Below are 20,359 nucleotides of genomic sequence, written 5' to 3' on the forward strand. Positions count from 1 at the left end.
TTCCAAATATCAGTCAACTTTGCAACTAAATATACAGGCCTTTGCTAACAAGCTGAAGATGCAGAAGAATGTCACCTTTTGGCATGGCATATCAATGACCCTAAGCATACCTCCAAATCAAGAAAAGAATGGCTTTGCCAGAAGAAAATAAAAGTTGTAGAATGGCCCAGCCAGAGCCCAGACCTGAATCCAATTGAAAATTTATGGGTTGACCTGAAGAGGACTGTACACAGGAGATGCCCTCATAGTCTGACATAGTTAGTGCGTTACCCCAAATGGGCAAAGATTGTCAATTCTACATGTGCCATGCTGATTGACTATACCCCAAAATACTGAATGCTGTCATTGAAGGGGTAGTTCAATAAAGAATTAGTTTAAGAGTGTGCATATTTATGCAACAACTTTATTTTAGCTCTTTATTTTTATTTTTACACCCAAAAAGATTTCAGTTTCAGTTGAATTCTACACATTATAGATGACATTAAGGTGGAAAAAGTTCGGAAATGATTCTTCATGGCATGATTGCTTTCCATAACAAAAATCTGGCATTTTAACAGGGGTGTGTAGACTTTTTATTTCCACTGTGCATCATTTTTTTTTAAATATAGGACACATTGTATTGAATATTTGATTAAGAAATTATTTATCTTGCAATATATTGAAATGAGATAAGAGTAGTGGGTCACATAGAAGAGGAAGAATGGGAAATATTTCAGAGGGTAACAAATGATAATTAATGTTAATTGAACATCAATGGGAATGTAACGTTTTCTTCTTGAATTTTGGCTATGTGCCCACGATGCAGAAATGAAGCAGAAAATTTCTGCAGCATTTCTGCATCTCCCTGGCAGAAAAAACGCATGCAGATTGTGCATGCGTTTTTCCTGCAGAATACATGCGGATCCACATGCGGATTCACATGCGTTTCCACATGCAGATTGACAAGCGCTTTCCAGGCGATAGCATCACTTGGAAAGTGCTTGACAACTTGGTCACACTGTATAAATCCATGCAAACGGCATGGATTTATACAGTGTGAACCGTAAAAATTAAAACAAATAAAGCTATACTCACCCCCGATGTCCCGGCGTGGCTGCAGCGCTGCTTCCTGGCTGGTTCCCGGCTGCCGGCATATCGCGAGACAGAGCGGTGAAGGGCCTGCGGTCACATGACTGTAACGTCACCGCAGGTCCTCAAGCGATGCCGGCATTCAGAGAAAAGCCTTCGGAAAGGTGAGTATAAACTTTATTTGTTATTTTATTCTTTTTTTACAGGTACAATGGTACCCAGGTCTGGATGAGAGTCTCCTCTCCTCCAGAACTGGGTACCATCCGCACATAGAGACGCATAGAAGCCGCTTGTAGAAATGTACAGTCGCGGTTTCTATGCGTTTCAATGCAAGTCAATGGCGGGAGTTCCGCTGCGCTACCGCAAAATTAAATTACATGCTGCGGATTTTTGTACGCAGCATAAAACCTGCGGAAAAATCCGCAGCATGTGCATAGAACATGCGGAATCCCCTTGGGGACCATGGGGGGCGGATTACCTAGCGTTTAACAAGCGTTTCCGCTGCGGAAATTCCGCAGCATAAACGCTTGAAAAACGCTACGTGGGCACCCAGCCAAAGACTACGTTTTTCTCTTTTATTTTCTCTGCTGCATCCCAGGTAAAGAGCGGGATTAGGAGGGTTTTGCCACGTTCACACGTTCAGTATTTGGTCAGTATTTTACATCAGTATTTGTAAGTCAAAACCAGGAGTGGAACAATCAGAATAAAAGTATAATAGAAACACGTCACCACTCCTGTATTTATCACCCACTGCTGGTTTTGGCTTACAAATACTGATGTAAAATACTGACCAAATACTGAACGTGTGAACATGGCCTTATGGTAACATTATTTGCACATCTAAAATTTAATAAAGGATGATGAAAAAAAAATTAAATATAAAATGATTTAACTCCCACTGCAAAATAGTTATAGATTCAAACTCCCAAATTATGTTTTTCTGGCCACCTTGCCTCCAAAAAGAAATGACAAAGATTGTTAGATATTGTTGTGGCTGTGCCTCATACTGCAGCTAAGTCCTATAAATTTGCAAACCAGAAAAAAAAAACATCTCCAGATCAAAAGTGGCTAGTTTTTGCTCTTCTTTTATTCCCACTGCTTTCATGAGTGTTCAGTTTTTGTTCTTTTTTCTGTCATTAATCCTGCCATACAGTTCTGGATATATGGGCCTTTTTATTTTATGCTAATTTTTATAGCACATAGGGTAATAACATAGAACAGCCTAAAAACATGCCCGCTATTTTGCAAAGACCATAAAAATTAGTACTAAATATAAACCCATATCTCTGGAAACATATGGTGGATTTAAGTATATATATATATATATATATATATATATATATATATATATATATATATATATACAGTACAGACCAAAAGTTTGGACACACCTCGTTTAAAGATTTTTCTGTATTTTCATGACTTTGAAAATTGTACATTAACACTGAAGGCATCAAAACTATGAATTAACACATGTGGAATTATATACTTAACAAAAAATTGTGAAACAACTGAAAATATGTTTTATATTCTAGGTTCTTCAAAGTAGCCACCTTTTGCTTTGATGACTGCTTTGCACACTCTTGGCATTCTCTTGATGAGCTTCAAGAGGTAGTCACCGGAAATGGTTTTCACTTCACAGGTGTGCCCTGTCAGGTTTAATAAGTGGGATTTCTTGCCTTATAAATGGGGTTGGGACCATCAGTTGTGTTGTGCAGAAGTCTGGTGGATACACAACTGATAGTCCTACTGAATAGACTGTTAGAATTTGTATTATGGCAAGAAAAAAGCTAAGTAAAGAAAAACGAGTGGCCATCATTCCTTTAAGAAATGAAGGTCAGTCAGTCCGAAAAATTGGGAAAACTTTGAATGTGTCCCCAAGTGCAGTTGCAAATACCATCAAGCGCTACAAAGAAACTGGCTCACATGAGGACCGCCCCAGGAAAGGAAGACCAAGCGTCTTCTCTGCTTCTGAGGATAAGTTTATCCGAGTCACCAGCCTCAGAAATCGCAGGTTAACAGCAGCTCAGATTAGAGACCAGATCAATGCCACACAGAGTTCTAGCAGCAGACACATCTCTACAACAACTGTTAAGAGGAGACTTTGTGCAGCAGGCCTTCATGGTAAAATAGCTGCTATGAAACCACCGCTAAGGACAGGCAACAAGCAGAAGAGACTTGTTTGGGCTAAAGAACACAAGGAATGGACATTAGACCAGTGGAAATCTGTGCTTTTGTCTGATGAGTCCAAATTTGAGATCTTTGGTTCCAACGACCGTGTCTTTGTGCGACGCAGAAAAGGTGAACGGATGGACTCTACATGCCTGGTTCCCACCGTGAAGCATGGAGGAGGAGGTGTGATGGTGTGGGGGTGCTTTGCTGGTGACACTGTTGGGGATTTATTCAAAATTGAAGGCATACTGAACCAGCATGGCTACCACAGCATCTTGCAGCGGCATGCTATTCCATCCGGTTTGCGTTTAGTTGGACCATCATTTATTTTTCAACAGGACAATGACCCCAAACACACCTCCAGGCTGTGAAAGGGCTATTTGACCAAGTAGGAGAGTGATGGGGTGCTACGCCAGATGACCTGGCCTCCACAGTCACCAGACCTGAACCCAATCGAGATGGTTTGGGGTGAGCTGGACCGTAGAGTGAAGGCAAAAGGGCCAACAAGTGCTAAGCATCTCTGGGAACTCCTTCAAGATTGTTGGAAGACCATTTCCGGTAACTACCTCTTGAAGCTCATCAAGGGAATGCCAAGAGTGTGCAAAGCAGTCATCAAAGCAAAAGGTGGCTACTTTGAAAAACCTAGAATATAAGACATATTTTCAGTTGTTTCACACTTTTTTGTTAAGTATATAATACCACATGTGTTAATTCATAGTTTTGATGCCTTCAGTGTGAATGTACAATTTTCAAAGTCATGAAAATACAGAAAAATCTTTAAATGAGGTGTGTCCAAACTTTTGGTCTGTACTGTATATATATATATATATATATATATATATATATATATATATATATATATATATATATAAAATGGCATACTCTAGGGAGCAATGGGAATGAAATAAGAGGAAAAACTGGCTCCTTTTGACCTGAGCAAAAGTCTTGTTTAGGGATAGAAGTGTAGTTTAAAGACTGAGTGGTGCAGAGTTCTGACCCTAAAACAACCTCAATCTAGTAAAAATACCAAATGTGCTATGCCATGAGAGAAGTGGGTTGTGTATTTTTGGTAAGACATCATGCAGATATGTCATCATTTTATGCAACCATAAATATTAGTGTGTATATTACATGAGCACATTTTAGCGACAGTATAGTATAGGTAAGTATAACTTTCCCGTATGACGTCTACTGATTAGTAATGACTTAGCATTGTCTTAGCATACTTTTTTTTTTAAAAAAAATTGTAGGTTTTTTTTTTTTTTTTTTAAAAAAAAGAAAAGTAAAAAAAAAGACCGCTTTATATAAAAAATAACAGGAAGATTTTCTTGACTATTCGGGTAGTACACTTATAAATATAGCGCATCCATTAAAATGAATTGTTCTACTCGAGAGACTACACTGAAATATTTCGCTGAGATGTTCTGGAAACATCAGTCATTTCTTATGGCAAACAGGCTTTCCTCCCACTGACAACAGTAGTTTGGTATTAAAAGCATTAGAACATTAACCCTTCGTGACCTCATTTTTTACGCTGTACATTAGACTTCTGTAAGTGGATTTAATCTGAGAGATACACAATGGCTGTGCTCAGTGGCAAAGGTTGGTAAAGCAATTGTCATAAGGATTGAGTGAAGTACATGGATGAGAGATAACGCCCAATGGTTAGGATTTTCTGTAACACACGGATGTCGTAGCTCCTGAGCACATACTGTAAATCTGTATTTCCCAACCTGTGGCTCTCGAATTGTTGCAAAACTATAGCTACCATCATGTCCTGATGGCCGCAGTCAGAGCCAAAGAGCTACCTGTTGGGGAACACTACCAGATTCAGTAAGGCTATGTGCCCACGTTGCGGACCTGAAGCATATTTTTTACGCTTCTCCCTGGCGGGAAAATCGCATGCAGATATTACATGAGGTTTTCCCGCCAGGTAGAAGCGTTTGTGAGGCGTCTTTGCATGCATTTCCGCATGCGGGTTATCAAGCACTTCTCCAAGCATCACTTGGAAAAGTGCTTGACAACTTGTTCAGAATGGTAAAATAAAAAAATAAACTTTATACTCACCTTCTGATGCATTCTCTGCCCCGTCCGGAGTCTTGAGCGGCTCACGCTGTTGTGTGCAGGACCTGCGGTGACGTCATTGAGTCATGTGGTGGGTCACATGACTCAATGACGTGGCAGGTCCTTCAGACAACAGCGCGACGGAGGGAAAACATCAGAAGATAAGTATAAACTTTATTTTATTCTTTTTTTTACAGGTTCTTTGGTACCCAGGTCTGGATGAGAGTCTCCTCTCATCCAGACTTGGGTACCATCCGCACATTGATTCCGCTGCGCTTCCGCAAAATTAATGAACATGCTGCGGATTTTTGACCGCAGCATAAACGCTGCGGAAAAATCCGCAGCATGGGCATTGACATTGCGGAATGCCATTGGGGACCATGGGGTGCGGATATACATGCGCTTTTCAAGCGTTTACGCTGCGGAAATTCCGCAGCATATACGCTTGAAAAACGCTACGTGGGCACACAGCCTAATGCAGATTTTTGTTTGATCATTTTTCCAATTGAGTTCAATTAACAATGTTGCACCGTTTGCCTTCTATTGCTCTGTGTGTTGTATTTTCTATTACCGGCTACAGAATGAGTTAACTGAGAATCAGCCCCCTATGATTGTCTGATGGGGAGTTTGTAACTCTTTTATCTCTTTTTCTGAGCTCCTCTCAACTGATCACATCAAAGTAGAATTTGCAGGAAAACAAAGAGCCCGTAAAAGCCAAATGAACCAACATTTTGATTGAAAAATAATTGCAAAAATGAGCCCAAAATAAATGCATTTGAAGAAGCACTCTCACAAAACATTTTATTGCATAAATCTGTTTAAATTGTGTATGTAGTGTATTGTAAGTGCAGTAATACAGTCACCAATCGCCGTCTTCCCAGGTTTTTAGTGCTGCTCCGGTCCTCTTCTGCGTCATATGACTTGTATTCCGACATGCCAGATCACACTGGGGTCTACATGTGAGCCAGAGTTGCTATCACAATGTACGGCTCTGGGGGCTTGTTCTGATACTCCAGAGCCGGGGAAGTCAGCGATCAGTGAGTATATCACCGCACTTACACTGTACTACATAATTAAACAGGCTCAGGCAATAAAAAGTATTGTTGAGTGCTGATTTAAAGGGAATATGTCACCAGGTTTGTCCAATGTAATTTAATAGCAGCATTCTATAGGGGCAGAGACCCTGATTCCAGCAATGTGTCACTTGCTGGTCCGCATGCTGCTATTTTGATACAATCACTGTTTTCTCTGCTGCAGATCTAGCAGTGCTCAGAATGCTGAGCCCTGTGTGCCCCACCGTCACTTCTGATTGGCTGTTTTTGTGTAGAATGTACATTGACAGAAAGCTGCTAATCAGTGGTGGGGGAGGGGCTGCACAGAGCAGTTGACTAGGAGGCACGAGACAAGTAGTCCTTGTAACGTCTGCCTGAGACCACTGGCTCAAAAGGCTGCCTCGGACAGACTTTGCACAAGCCACTCTGTCTGCCAGATCCGAGAAAAATCCCAATACCTTTTATAGTCTGTAATGGAATCTGGTTTTACAACAGGACCCAGTGGGGTGCTAGCACGGAAGGGCTGCCGTCCAAAGGCAGGAATGGTCGCCAAGCAGGGTCAGAGCCAAGAGGTCATGTCAAGGACAAATCAGGATCTGTAACAATAGTCAGAAACACAAGCCGAGGTCAAAACAGCAAAACACTAAAACCAAACAGGAGCAGAAAACACACACCTAACCGGGGAAGCACAAAGCAGTAACTGGCAGCTCCCTGCAGTAAGCTGGTGTGGTGCTCTCCAACTGGCTGGAGCAGTGAGCTGATAACTTCGGCTGGAAGCACACAAACCCACACTGGCAGACTGGACGGCACTGCAGATCCCAGCCACTCTAACCTTAGAGGCTGGACAGAGCTTCTGGTTCTGACATCTTTTCTATCACCAGCGCCACCCGCAGAGTGAATACGGAAGTTGCAGGATCAGGTTCTGGTGGAAATGTGAGAGTATCAGTTGTAATCTCCTACTGATAAAACACTGATTTTATTGAAACAGCAACATACAGCCTAGTAAGTGACACATCACTGGAATCAGGGTCTCTGCCTCTACATGTCAAATTACATAGCAAAACCCTGCTCACAGATTCCATTAACCCCTTTACCCCCAGGTCATTTTCTGCTTTTGCGTTTTCATTTTTTGCTCCCCTTGTTCCCAGAGCCATATCTTTTTTATTTGGCCGTGTGAGGGCTTATTTTTTGTGGGGCAAGTTGTGCTTTTGAACGACATCACTGGTTTTATCATATTGTGTACTGGAAAACGGGAAAAAATTCCAAGTGCGGTGAAATTGCAAAAAAAAGTGCAACACCGTAGTTGTTGTTTTTTTTTTTACCACGTTAACTGAATGCAAAAAATGACCTGCAGTTATTATTCTCCAGGGCATTATGAGTTCATGGACACCAAACATGTATAGGTTATTTTTTTTAAGTGGTGAAAAAAAAATGCAAAATTTGCTAAAAAAGAAAAAAAGTCGCCATTTTCCGAGACCTGTAGCGTCTCCATTTTTCGGGATCTGGAGCTGGGTGATGGCTTATTTTTTGTGCACCGAGCTGACATTTTTATTGATACCATTTTGGGGTAGATCCGATGTTTTGATCGCCCGTTATTGCATTTTATTGCAATGTTGCGGCGACCAAAAAAAACGTAATATTGGCATTTAGAATTTTTTTCTCGTTACGCCGTTTACCGATTGGATTAATTCTTTTTTTATATTGATAGATCGGGCGATTCTGAACGCGGCAATACCAAATATGTGTATGTGGGTTTTTTTTTATTGTTTTATTTTGAATGGGGCGAAAGGGGGGTGATTTAAACTTTTACATTTTTTTTTTACTTTTTGCTTGCTTCTATAGTCTCCATGGGAGACTAGACGCAACACTTATAATAATTCTCATTCCTCATCAAAAAATATAAAAGATTCAAATATTATCAAAATTTGTAAGTTTATTACATCAGAAATTACAATACACAGAACAGACACCCTTTTCTTTATATAAAATTGCCCCTAAAAGAGAGACCCATTAAAAAAGACTAAGGTAGTGTGGTTCAAGATGGAAATATATTATGGCAACATGATTAGTTCATATAACAAACATCATCATGATAATTGATACAATTATAATACACATAATATGGTTACATAAATAGCATATATTGTGACATATATACAGCTTTAAGATAACAATTGGTGACAGTTGGTCATATCAGTAATACCTCTATTCATGCATATAGTTGCAGAGATTTATTTATAAATCACATGTACACAGCATAAAATGTCATGTATGTTGGCATATGCAACAGATTAGGACTTATTATAAGTGAAAGGAGGACTTTATACTAACCAGAGAGCAGATGGCGATAGTGTGTAAAGTTATATGCTTGCTGTAATGTGGGGGAGGAAAGCTCTCAATTGTTGGTTGTTTTTACTTCCTGTGGGGTTTTTTTCCTGAATGTGTTATGACAGCAGCACACGGACTGTGTGACACTGAATTGTATCTCATGTTTATCCAGTATGAAGTAAATATTGTTTACTCAAGATATCTTGCTGATTGAAGCTCTCTTAAGTACAGTGGTGACTGTAAGAAGATGCACTCTGCGACAGGTTATGGGCCCAGGCCGGAACCCAGACACTACAAGCCCAGGCAGCAGGATCCCGGTTTATAACCCCAGATAATGGAGCACACAGATAAGCTCTGTAAACAGAAGGAAATAAATCCAGATACAGAGTGACAGAGGAATTCATGATTCCAGGAGCTGGATATAATTACAGAGAATTCAACACAGGCAGGACATACAGGAACTATCAGCAAGAAGAAAAAACAGGAGAATATCTTCAGTACAACTCTCTAAGCAAGTAAGACTATATAAAGATGATGAGTAACACAGAACTGAAATTCACAGTAGCTAAACGGAATAGTGAAAATTATCAGTTATGGAAATTCAAAGTAGAGATGTTGTTATCTAAGGATGATTTATGGGAAGTAATTGTTACAGAAAGACCAGATCAAGATAATCAGACATGGGATAAGAAGAATAGACAAACAAGAGCCACCATTAGCTTATTAGTGGATGATGCTCAATTAATACATATAAGAAATGAAGAAACAGCTAAAGGAATGTGGAAAGAATTAAGAAAACTGTATGAAAGACCTAGCTTGAATCACAAGTTATTTTTATTAAGAAAGCTTTACAGTATGAGATTGAGTGCAAATGACGACATGCAGAAGCACATATTCTCAATGATGGAAGTGATATCACAGCTAAGATCTATTGGTGAAGACATTAAAGATAGTCATGTAGCAGCTATATTATTGTGCACTTTACCAGATTCGTATACAGCCTTGATAAATGCCCTTGAGACGAGACCAGAAACTGACATTACATTAGATTTTGTGAAAACAAGACTAATAGATGAATATCAGAGAAGAAAAGAACAAAGAAATGATTCTTCTACTGAAAAGGACAGTGAAAACGCTCTTAAAGCTACAGAATTTAAAAAACCCTATAATAAAGAGACAAGAGAATGCTTCAGATGTAAGAAAAAAGGTAATTTAAAGAAAGACTGTACCATATGGAAAGCAGAACAACAAAAATTACAACATAAAAAGCATACACAGAAAGTAAAAAACACAATTTCCGATTCATGTGAGAATAATTGGAATGGCACATTTAAAGTAACAGACAAGAAATCATCACTTGGTTGGTTTATTGATTCAGGAGCAACGAGTCATATGACAAGTGACAAGAATTTCTTTACTGATCTTGATTTAGATAAGAAAGAAGCCATTTATCTTGCAGATGGAAGCAAAATAACCGCAGAAGGTATCGGACAAGGTATGCTAAATTGTTCAAACAAGTTCGGACAAGGTTCAAAGATACTTGTACAGGATGTGTTGTATGTTCCAAAATTGGAAGGCAGATTATTATCTGTGAAACGTTTAACAGCAAAAGGACTTACAGTAAAATTCAAAGACAATGAGTGTGCAATTATTGCAGGAAACAAGGTGATCACCAAAGTCAAGACAGATGAACAATTATATCATTTTGACACACCAAAGGAACAGATGAAGGTATGTACACATGATCACAAAAACTGTATTCACATGTGGCATAGACGTCTAGGACATAGACACCTTGACAGTATAAGGGAACTACAGAGAAAAGAATTGACAAAAGATTTAAAGATATCAGATTGCTCAATTACCGTAAGATGTGAATGTTGTATAAAATCCAAAGCCACAAGAATATCCATTCCAAAAGAAAGTGAGATGAAAAGCGAAAGACCACTTGATTTGGTGCATACTGATGTATGTGGACCCATGAAAGTGACTACATCAGGAGGCAATAGATACATGTTGACTTTTATAGAAGACTACTCAAGATACACAGACACATACTTAATTAAAAACAAAAGTGAAGTTTTTGATAAACTTGTAGACTATGTAACAAGATCAAGTAACAAATTTCAAAGGAAACCAATTGTCATCAGAAGTGATAATGGAGGTGAATCTACAGGTCACAGAATAGAAGAATACTTAAAACAAAATGGAATAGAACACCAGAAAACTGTTCCATACACACCTGAACAAAATGGTGTAGCAGAAAGGAAAAACAGAACTCTAACAGAAATGATAAGATGTATGCTGATGGATTCCAAACTACCAGAGAAATATTGGGGTGAGGCAGCAATGACAGCTACATATCTACACAACCGACTTTTTTCCAGAAAACTGACGAAAACTCCATATGAACTGTGGCAAGGTATGAAACCAAGTGTCAATCATTTAAAAGTTTTTGGATGTAAAGTTTTTATATTCATTCCAACAGAAAAACGTTCCAAACATCAAAACAGATCCATGGAAGGAATATTCGTTGGATATAGTGAAAATTGTAAAGGATATAGAATCCTAGATCCCAAAACAGACAGAGTTACGGTGAGTAACAGTGTGACATTCATTGAAGATTTAAATGAAGACATTATGATTTCAGTTGAAACAAAAAATGAGGAAAACAATAGTGACATAACTGAAGAAATATCTGATGAGAAAGAAGTAGAAATCAATGAAGAACAAAATACTGAAAGTGAAGAATCACAACTACAAACAGACACAGAACCAAGACGTTCAATGAGAGAGAACAAAGGAAAACCACCAAAACGTCTCTCATACAAGACAAGCATAAGAAAAATCTATGAGCCTACCTCTTGGGAAGACATATCTAAACTTCCTGAAGAAGAAGCTAATAAATGGATAAAGCAACAGAAACAGAAATTAAATCCATGCATGATTCAAATACATGGACACTAACAGATTTACCAGAAGGAAGAAAAGCCATAGGATGTAAATGGATTTTTAAAGTAAAATACCAAACAGATGGCACAGCTGAAAGATACCGAGCAAGACTCGTAGCTAAAGGGTATTCTCAAAAATATGGAGAAGACTATGATGAGACATTTGCTCCAGTTGTCAAACACACTACAATAAGAACTTTACTTACAGTTGCAGCAATGAAACAGATGGAACTGAGACATCTGGATGTAAAGACAGCTTTTCTGAATGGAGATTTAACAGAAGACATTTACATGGAACAACCTCTAGGATTCAAAGATGAAAGAAATCCAAACAAAGTTTGCAAGCTACAGAAAAGCATATATGGTTTAAAGCAAGCAGCTAAAGCGGGGAATGACAAAATCACGGAAGTACTTACAAATGAAAAATTTCAAAGAAGCAAAGCTGATCCATGCTTGTACACAAAAAGGCTGATTAATAGATGGATTTAGGTACTCATATATGTAGACGACATTTTTATTTGTTTTAAACAAGAAAGGGATAAAGAAAACATTCTAAAAATCCTGAAGCAACATTTCGAAATCAAAGACTTGGGAAATGTAAAACAGTACCTAGAAATACAGGTGGAAAGAGAAGAAGACGGAAGTTTCCTACTGAATCAAAATCACATGATTCAAGACATAACAGAAAAATTTGGATTAAAGGATGCAAAAACAGTAAAGTCTCCAATGGAAACTAATTATCTCAAAGAGATGAACAGTGAAAAAAATATGCTACCAAATACTGAAGAATACAGAACAGCAATAGGAAAATTACTGTATCTAGCGACCGTTACAAGACCAGACATCGCAGCAGCAGTAGGAATCCTGAGTAGAAAGGTATCAAAACCAAATAAAGCTGATTGGAATGTCGTGAATAGAGTAATGCGTTATTTGAAAAGAACTAGCAATGTTAAGCTGAAATTACCCACAAGTGATAATTGCATTTTAACAGGATATGTTGCTGCAGATTGGGCTGGAGATCCAACTGACAGAAGATCTACCAGTGGACATATTTTTTTTCTCTCAGGTGGACCAATAAGTTGGACAAGTAAGAAACAGTCAATTGTGACACTGTCTTCAACAGATGCAGAATATGTTGCCGCAGCACATGCGAGTCAAGAAGTACTGTGGTTAAGACAATTGTTGACAGAATTAGGACAACCACAGTTGGAACCAACAAAACTGAAAGAGGACAATCAAGGATGTCTTGTTCTTGCTCAGATGGAAAGAGTCAATCCAAGAACCAAGCATATTGATGTGAAATATCATTTCTTGAGAGATCATCAGGAACAAGGAGTCTTGAAGTTAGAGTATTGTCCTACTGAAGAAATGACAGCAGACATCTTCACGAAGGCGTTGAATGCTGATAAACACCAGAGACTAATAAAAAAGTTGGGTTTGATTGAATAAGTCCTTACTGTTGAGAAAGGGTGTTGGCATATGCAACAGATTAGGACTTATTATAAGTGAAAGGAGGACTTTATACTAACCAGACAGCAGATGGCGATAGTGTGTAAAGTTATATGCTTGCTGTAATGTGGGGGAGGAAAGCTCTCAATTGTTGGTTGTTTTTACTTCCTGTGGGTTTTTTTTTTCCTGGATGTGTTATGTCAGCAGCACACGAACTGTGTGACACTGAATTGTATCTCATGTTTATCCAGTATGAAGTAAATACTGTTTACTCAAGATATCTTGCTGATTGAAGCTCTTGTAAGTACAGTGATGACTGTATGAAGATGCACTGTGCGACAATGTATTAATATCTCAATGGGTTATTGGGTAATTTTAATAATATAGAAAATATACCCAGAGATAAAGCACCACAAAATTAGGTCATAGATATAATAGACAGATGGATATATATACATGCTGTGACCCCCACAGCTTAATAAATATCTGAATTGCCAGAGTAACCATACAGACCATGTGCCATTGTGTAGGGAACCCCCGACGAAGCAGAACGCGAAAAGTGCGTTGAGGTACGAGGCAGTGTGGTTCCCTACACAATGGCACATGGTCTGTATGGTTACTCTGGCAATTCAGATATTTATTAAGCTGTGGGGGTCACAGCATGTACATATATCCATCTGTCTATTATATCTATGACCTAATTTTGTGGTGCTTTATCTCTGGGTATATTTTCTATATTATTAAAATAACCCAATAACCCATTGAGATATTAATACATGACATTTTATGCTGTGTACATGTGATTTATAAATAAATCTCTGCAACTATATGCATGAATAGAGGTATTACTGATATGACCAACTGTCACCAATTGTTGTCTTAAAGCTGTATATATGTCACAATATATGCTATTTATGTAACCATATTATGTGTATTATAATTGTATCAATTATCATGATGATGTTTGTTATATGAACTAATCATGTTGCCATAATATATTGTCATCTTGAACCACACTACCTTAGTCTTTTTTAATGGGTCTCTCTTTTAGGGGCAATTTTATATAAAGAAAAGGGTGTCTGTTCTGTGTATTGTCATTTCTGATGTAATAAACTTACAAATTTTGATAATATTTGAATCTTTTATATTTTTTGATGAGGAATGAGAATTATTATAAATGATATTGGTTATCCTCATTATTATTTTGAAATAGAGTGTTATATTTGAAATGAGCCTGATTGTTCATTTATGCATACTTATAGAAGCAGCATTTGCCTGATCGGCTCTGCTGCATACAGGCGATTATCAGAGTGGAAGGAATGCAGCAGATGTGCTGACTTGCTATAGCAATCTAGACATGACAGCCACAGGGGTCTGCTGCAGACCCGGGTTGTCATGCCAACCCATCGGTGACCCGCGATCATGTGACGGGGTCACCGATGGGCGGGGTAAGTGACACGCATCCGGTTTGCACGAGTTAAATGCCGCTGTCAGAGACTGACAGCGTCATTTAACTACTGTAGATACTCGAGTATAAGCCGAGTTTTTCAGCACATTTTTTGTGCTGAAAAAGCCCCCCTCGGCTTTTACTCGGGTAAATACCCGAGTATATAGAAATTCCGTTGGTGGATAGTGGGAGGGGTTGCGGCGGAGAAGTGGATTGCGGCGGTAGAGGAACGGGCACAGGCAGTAGCCACTGCTGCAGCTCCACGTGTACCCACTGCTAAAGAGAAATGAATATTCCCTCTTCTCCACGCCCATGTGCGTGGAGAAGAGGGAATATTTATTCTCTTTAGTAGCGGGCACAGAGGAGCGCTGAGCCACAGCTCCTGCTGACAGTGGCCGCTACTAAAGAGAATGCATATTCACTCTTCTCCACGCACATAGTCTCGGCGTGGAGAGGAGTGAATATGCGACCAGCAGCTCACATCAGCGTCTGAGAGCGCATGGCATCACTGCTGACATGAGCTGCTGCAGCAGGAGAAAAGGATGCAGCACTGGAGCAGAGATGAGGAAGGAAGGTGAGTATTAGGCTGCGTGCCCACGATGCGTTTTTAATGCGTTTCTGCAGCGTTTTTGCAGCTGCGGAAACGCATTAAAAATGCATGGTAGAAGGCAGCAATGTTCCCCAATGATAATCCACATGTGCTGTGCACATGCTGCGAAAATTTCCGCTGCGGATTATCATTGCGGAAAAAAACGCAGCACTACCAATTATTTTACGGAAATGCTGCGTTTTCGCCGCCATTGACTTTCATTAGATCGCGCCAATTCCGCAAGACTGCATCTGTACTTGCGTAATTGGTGCGTTCTCATGTGCAGATGGTACCCGGGTGTAGAGGAGAGGAGAGTCTCATCCACACCCAGGTACCATTATAAAATCTGTAAAAAAAAGAATAAAGTAAAAAATAAATGTATATTTACCTTCCGGCGGCCCGCGCTGCGCTCCTACTTGCTTCCCGGCACTTTGCAGTGGATTGAAGGACCTGCGCTGACGTCAGAGTCATGTGACGGGTCACGCGACGCTGACATCGGCAGGTCTTTCAATCCACTGCTGCCGGCACCGAGCGAAGCAAGACAGCGCGGGCCATCGGAGGGTAAGTATATATTTATTTTTTAATTTTTAACCACTCTCTCGGGTCACACTATATAAATCCATGCAGTTTTGGGGGGATGAGGGGTCCTATGCCTACCAGGATTGGGGGATGAGGGGTCCTATGCATACCAGGATTGGTGGATGAGGGGTCCTATGCATACCAGGATTGGGGGATGAGGGGTCCTATACATACCAGGATTGGGAGATGAGTGGTCCTATGCATACCAGGATTGGGGGATGAGGGGTCCTATACATTCCAGAATTGGGGGATGAGGGGTCCTATGCATACCAGGATTGTGGGATGAGGGGTCCTATACATACCAGGATTGGGGGATGAGGGGTCGTATGCATACTAGGATTGGGGGATGAGGGGTCTTATACATACCAGGATTGGGGGATGAGGAGGCCATGCATACCAGGATTCGGGATGAGGTTGCCATGCATACCAGGTTTGGGGGATGAGGAGGCCATGCATACCAGGATGGGGGGATGAGGAGGGCCGTGCATACCAGGATTGGGGGATGAGGTGTGCCATACATACCAGGATTGGAGATGAGGGTGCCATACATACCAGGATTGGAGATGAGGGTGCCATACATACTAGGATTGGGGGATGAGGGGGCCATGTATACCAGGATTGGGGATGAGGGGACAATGCATACTAGGATCGGGGGATGAGTGGGCCGTGCATACCAGGATTGGGGGATGAGGGAGCAATGCGTACCAGGATTGAGAAATTTACCAGTAGCTGCTGCATTTCCCACCCTAGGCTTATACTTGAGTCAATAAATTTTCCCAGTTTTTTGTGGTAAAATTAGGTACCTCGGCTTATACTCGAGTAAATACGGTAGTTATCAGCCGCGGGTGGATCGTGATTCCACCCGCGGCTTTTGCGGGCACATGTCAGCTGTATAAATCAGCTGACATGTGCCCAGTTCAGTGCGGGCTCAGAGCCGGAGCCCGCGCTGAACCGGGGGTTCTGACGTGATCTTACCACGTCGGAAAGGGGTTAATGTGAAAAAAATTGTACTTAAAGGTGAACAACCTGACTGAGCTGCAATAACACACTCTGACCCCCAAAGTTTAAAGCACATCAGTCAGCAGGATTGTGCTCAGTAAACTACATACACTGTCAGGTGGGCGACATTACACTGATTAAAATGATACCTTTGTTGATGAAATCCATCCTGTGGTTCTTGTGCAATCTTTACTTTCAGTTTGGAGATAATGATATGCTAGTGCTCCGGGGCGGCCTGTGGGGGGGGGCGCTCTATCTGGTGCTCCGCTTATATATTCATCTGTATGCTCTTATGACAGCTCACTGTGCCTTCGTTGACGTGCCTCCTATTTTACCTAGCCCCCCACTACTAGATGCATTTTGTAAAATAGGAGGCAGGTCAGTGAAGGATCAGTGAGCTGTCATAAGAGCATTATATGTACCAAAGAGAAAAAGACGGCATGTAGCTGAGCAGTGATCACCTACACCAATAATATATATATGTGTATCTTAAATGATATTGGCGGTCGCGTGACCTGTCACATGACTAAATTACATCATGGAAGGTCCTTTTAGACCACCGTGAGCCACCCAACACACCGGACTCACCGGACAAGGAGACCAGGGACCATCGGAAGGTGAGTATAATGTTTATTTTTTATTTTTTACCATTCTTTTACTATAACTTGGTCACACTATATAAATCCATGCCGGTTGCATGGATTTATATAGTGTGACAAAGTTGTCAAGCACTTTTCCAAGTGATGCTAAAATCGCTTGGAAAGAGCTTGACAACCCGCATGCGAAAATGCATTTCTGCATCGTGGGCACATAGCCTTAAGCTGGATTTACACTCACAGATTACCCATCAATGAGCATTTCTAGGCAGTTTTACCAGACTGCCAACCATTTTGTTTGTCAGGTTACGGCACCTTCATAATGCTATTAACCTGCAGATTAACCCAATATCTGCAGGTTAATAGCGTTATCCGATATGACAGGTTCCCTTTAAAAATAAAGGATGAATTTTCTTTCATTTTCTAGGATGCAAAAAAAACAAACTGCAATTTATTTTGGGCAGACTTTTCCCATTGCTGGTAAATACCTGACATAACATTGGTATGTGGAGCTTCAAGTACAATCTTGGAAAGGTGGATGAGTTTGTTTGATTTACTTAAAGTTTGCTGAACAAATTACTAACACAGAAAAAGGAGTCAGGTCCACATCAGCTAAAGTGGAGGATGTTTACTGTAAAACAGACAAACTGCAGATAAGGCAACAGATCTACAAATCCCTTCCAAAACTTATCGAGAGGGGCATTTGCTTAGATAAGACAAGATCACCTTAGGTCAAGGATGAGCCAAGAGCAAATACTGGACAATCCGCCAGTGATGGACTACTGCTCAGCATACCGAGAAACCGCCAGAACACTCACTGCAGTCTTGTCTCTCCAATTAGCGATAATCATTTATAACAGTGGAACGGGAACATAGTAGCCACACCAGAGCCCCTGTTCTAAATGAAAAAAACATTGGATTAAATTAAATAAAAGAGGCGTTTTTCACGCCAGTCAAGAAAATAAAATTGGAGAAAATTGTGCCAAATTTATTAAAGAGTACATACCACTTAATTAACTTGGCTCAGTTTTATGTAACCAAGAAAATACAGCTGCATTCCGAAATGCTATAATATGAACAGATTCAATGTTATTTTGAATAGTCGTGATGGCTTGCACCTGTTCACACTTGCCTTATTTTGTTTGGAGGTGCTGGTCAGTTTTATTTTTTATTTCGGCTCAGTTTTAGACTGTCGTAAGGTCAGAAAATGAAATGTATATTTCTGATGGACAAGTGTATATTTGCTCTAAAATTGAATGCAAAGCTTAAACATGTCTTAAAGATGTTGGCCACTTCCTTGCCAGGTGCTCCTCGGTTACTTTTTCAATTTTTAGTGAGCATAAATAGAAAAATGTAGCAATTCTGACTTTTTGCAATTTTTTTGCGCAAAATGCAACTTTTTGGGACTTGGTTTATGCCAAAAAATGTTGGAAAGACTTGACATAGATTATAGCAATTTTTCAGACTCAAAGGAGACGAGTACTGAAACCACAGGCTGCTGTTTCTACCCTGTAGCAACGTTCCCAAAAATATGTTGAACATACGCTTTACACTGCAGGGATCTGCAGATATCAGTTATAGTCTGCGAGGAAAAGTGAAAGCAAGTGTTTAATTTCCTCCCAACTCTCCAAGTGCAGATGAATCCTTGTGGTGGGCTCTCGGCTTCATGCAGGGATCTGCCCAGTCCTTCAGAGTTAGAGATAATTGTGTCCTCTGTATGCTCAGGCTATGGAATATCTGAGGTCTGGTAAGGACAGAAGCGCACAACAGGGCAATACCGCAAGAGAAATGAGAGAGGGTGAGAGTGATGGTAGTGCTCACCTGGGGTGGTTGTGTATGGACACAACCCCAATAAGAGTCTTAGAATCCGCGGCGGCCCCATGGGTGGAGGAGAAAATCTTCCAGACAGACATTCACTTAAGTGGAAAGATCACAGTACGTCGGCTGCGCTTGCGGAAATGAAGAATTCTCGGTGGTATAAAATGAAGGGTTTTATTAACGCGTTCCAATGCTGGCCTGCTGCCTTTTTTAAGGTAAAAAAGGAAAAGGATAAGGATATCAAGGCTGGATAAGGTCCCTGAATAAAGAACTCCTGTCGTTAAAGATGTTCTCTGGGCATATGATATGAAGTTAGAATTGCTTAACCCCTTCTCAACATATGATGTACAGTTACGTCATATGTCAGGTCCCTGACTTTGATGCCAAGCCAAGCCCACATTTTTCCCAGCAGATGATGGCTGTGTTATTCAACCATCATCTGCTTCTAAGAGCATATTAACCTGTTAAACACATGTCGAACACATGTTAACCTGTTAAAACGCGTTGGCAGGGGGTGTGTAATTCCACTCACCCATCGGCGCTCCAGTGACATGATCACAGGGCACCAATGGGTTGCCATCGCATCCGGGGATCTGCTGAAGACCTCCGTGCTTGTCATGATGATTCACCTATAAAAGCCAGCGTTTAGCTGGAGTTCATAGGAGACCGTGATTTTCACTATGCACTGCTGTTTATAGTACAAGTGATCTAACAATTGCAGGTTCAAGTCTCCTAAGGGGAATATTAAATATAGGAAAAAGTGAAAAAAAACTATTTAAGAAAATAAAAAATACATATGTTTGGTATCACTGAGTTCGTAAAAGTTCAATTAAAATATAAAATAAATACATTTGATGACGTAAAGAGAAAATAGATTGAAACACCAGAATTATGTTAATTTGGCTGCCGCAACATTGCAATAAAATGCAATAGGAGGTGGTCAAAACAATGTATCTACCCCATGATATCAGTAAAAATGTCAGGTCAGGGCGCAAAAAATAAGCTCTTACAGAGCCCAACATACTGAAAATTTAAAGTGTTGCGGGTCTCGGAAAATAGCGATACAGGCAGAAAAAAATCCTAATTTTTTTCACCACTTAAATAAAAAAATATATACGTTTCGTAACTGTAAACTTGCACTGACCTGGAGAATCACAATTCTAGGTCAGTCTTATCGTATAGTGAACATGGTAAATAAAAAACCCAAAAAACAATTGTGGAATTTCATTTTATTGCAATATCAACAA

This window comes from Phyllobates terribilis, unplaced genomic scaffold, assembly GCF_046119375.1.
Source record: "Phyllobates terribilis strain yellow unplaced genomic scaffold, ASM4611937v1 Scaffold_2__4_contigs__length_985480577, whole genome shotgun sequence".
Lineage (NCBI taxonomy): Eukaryota > Metazoa > Chordata > Amphibia > Anura > Dendrobatidae > Phyllobates > Phyllobates terribilis.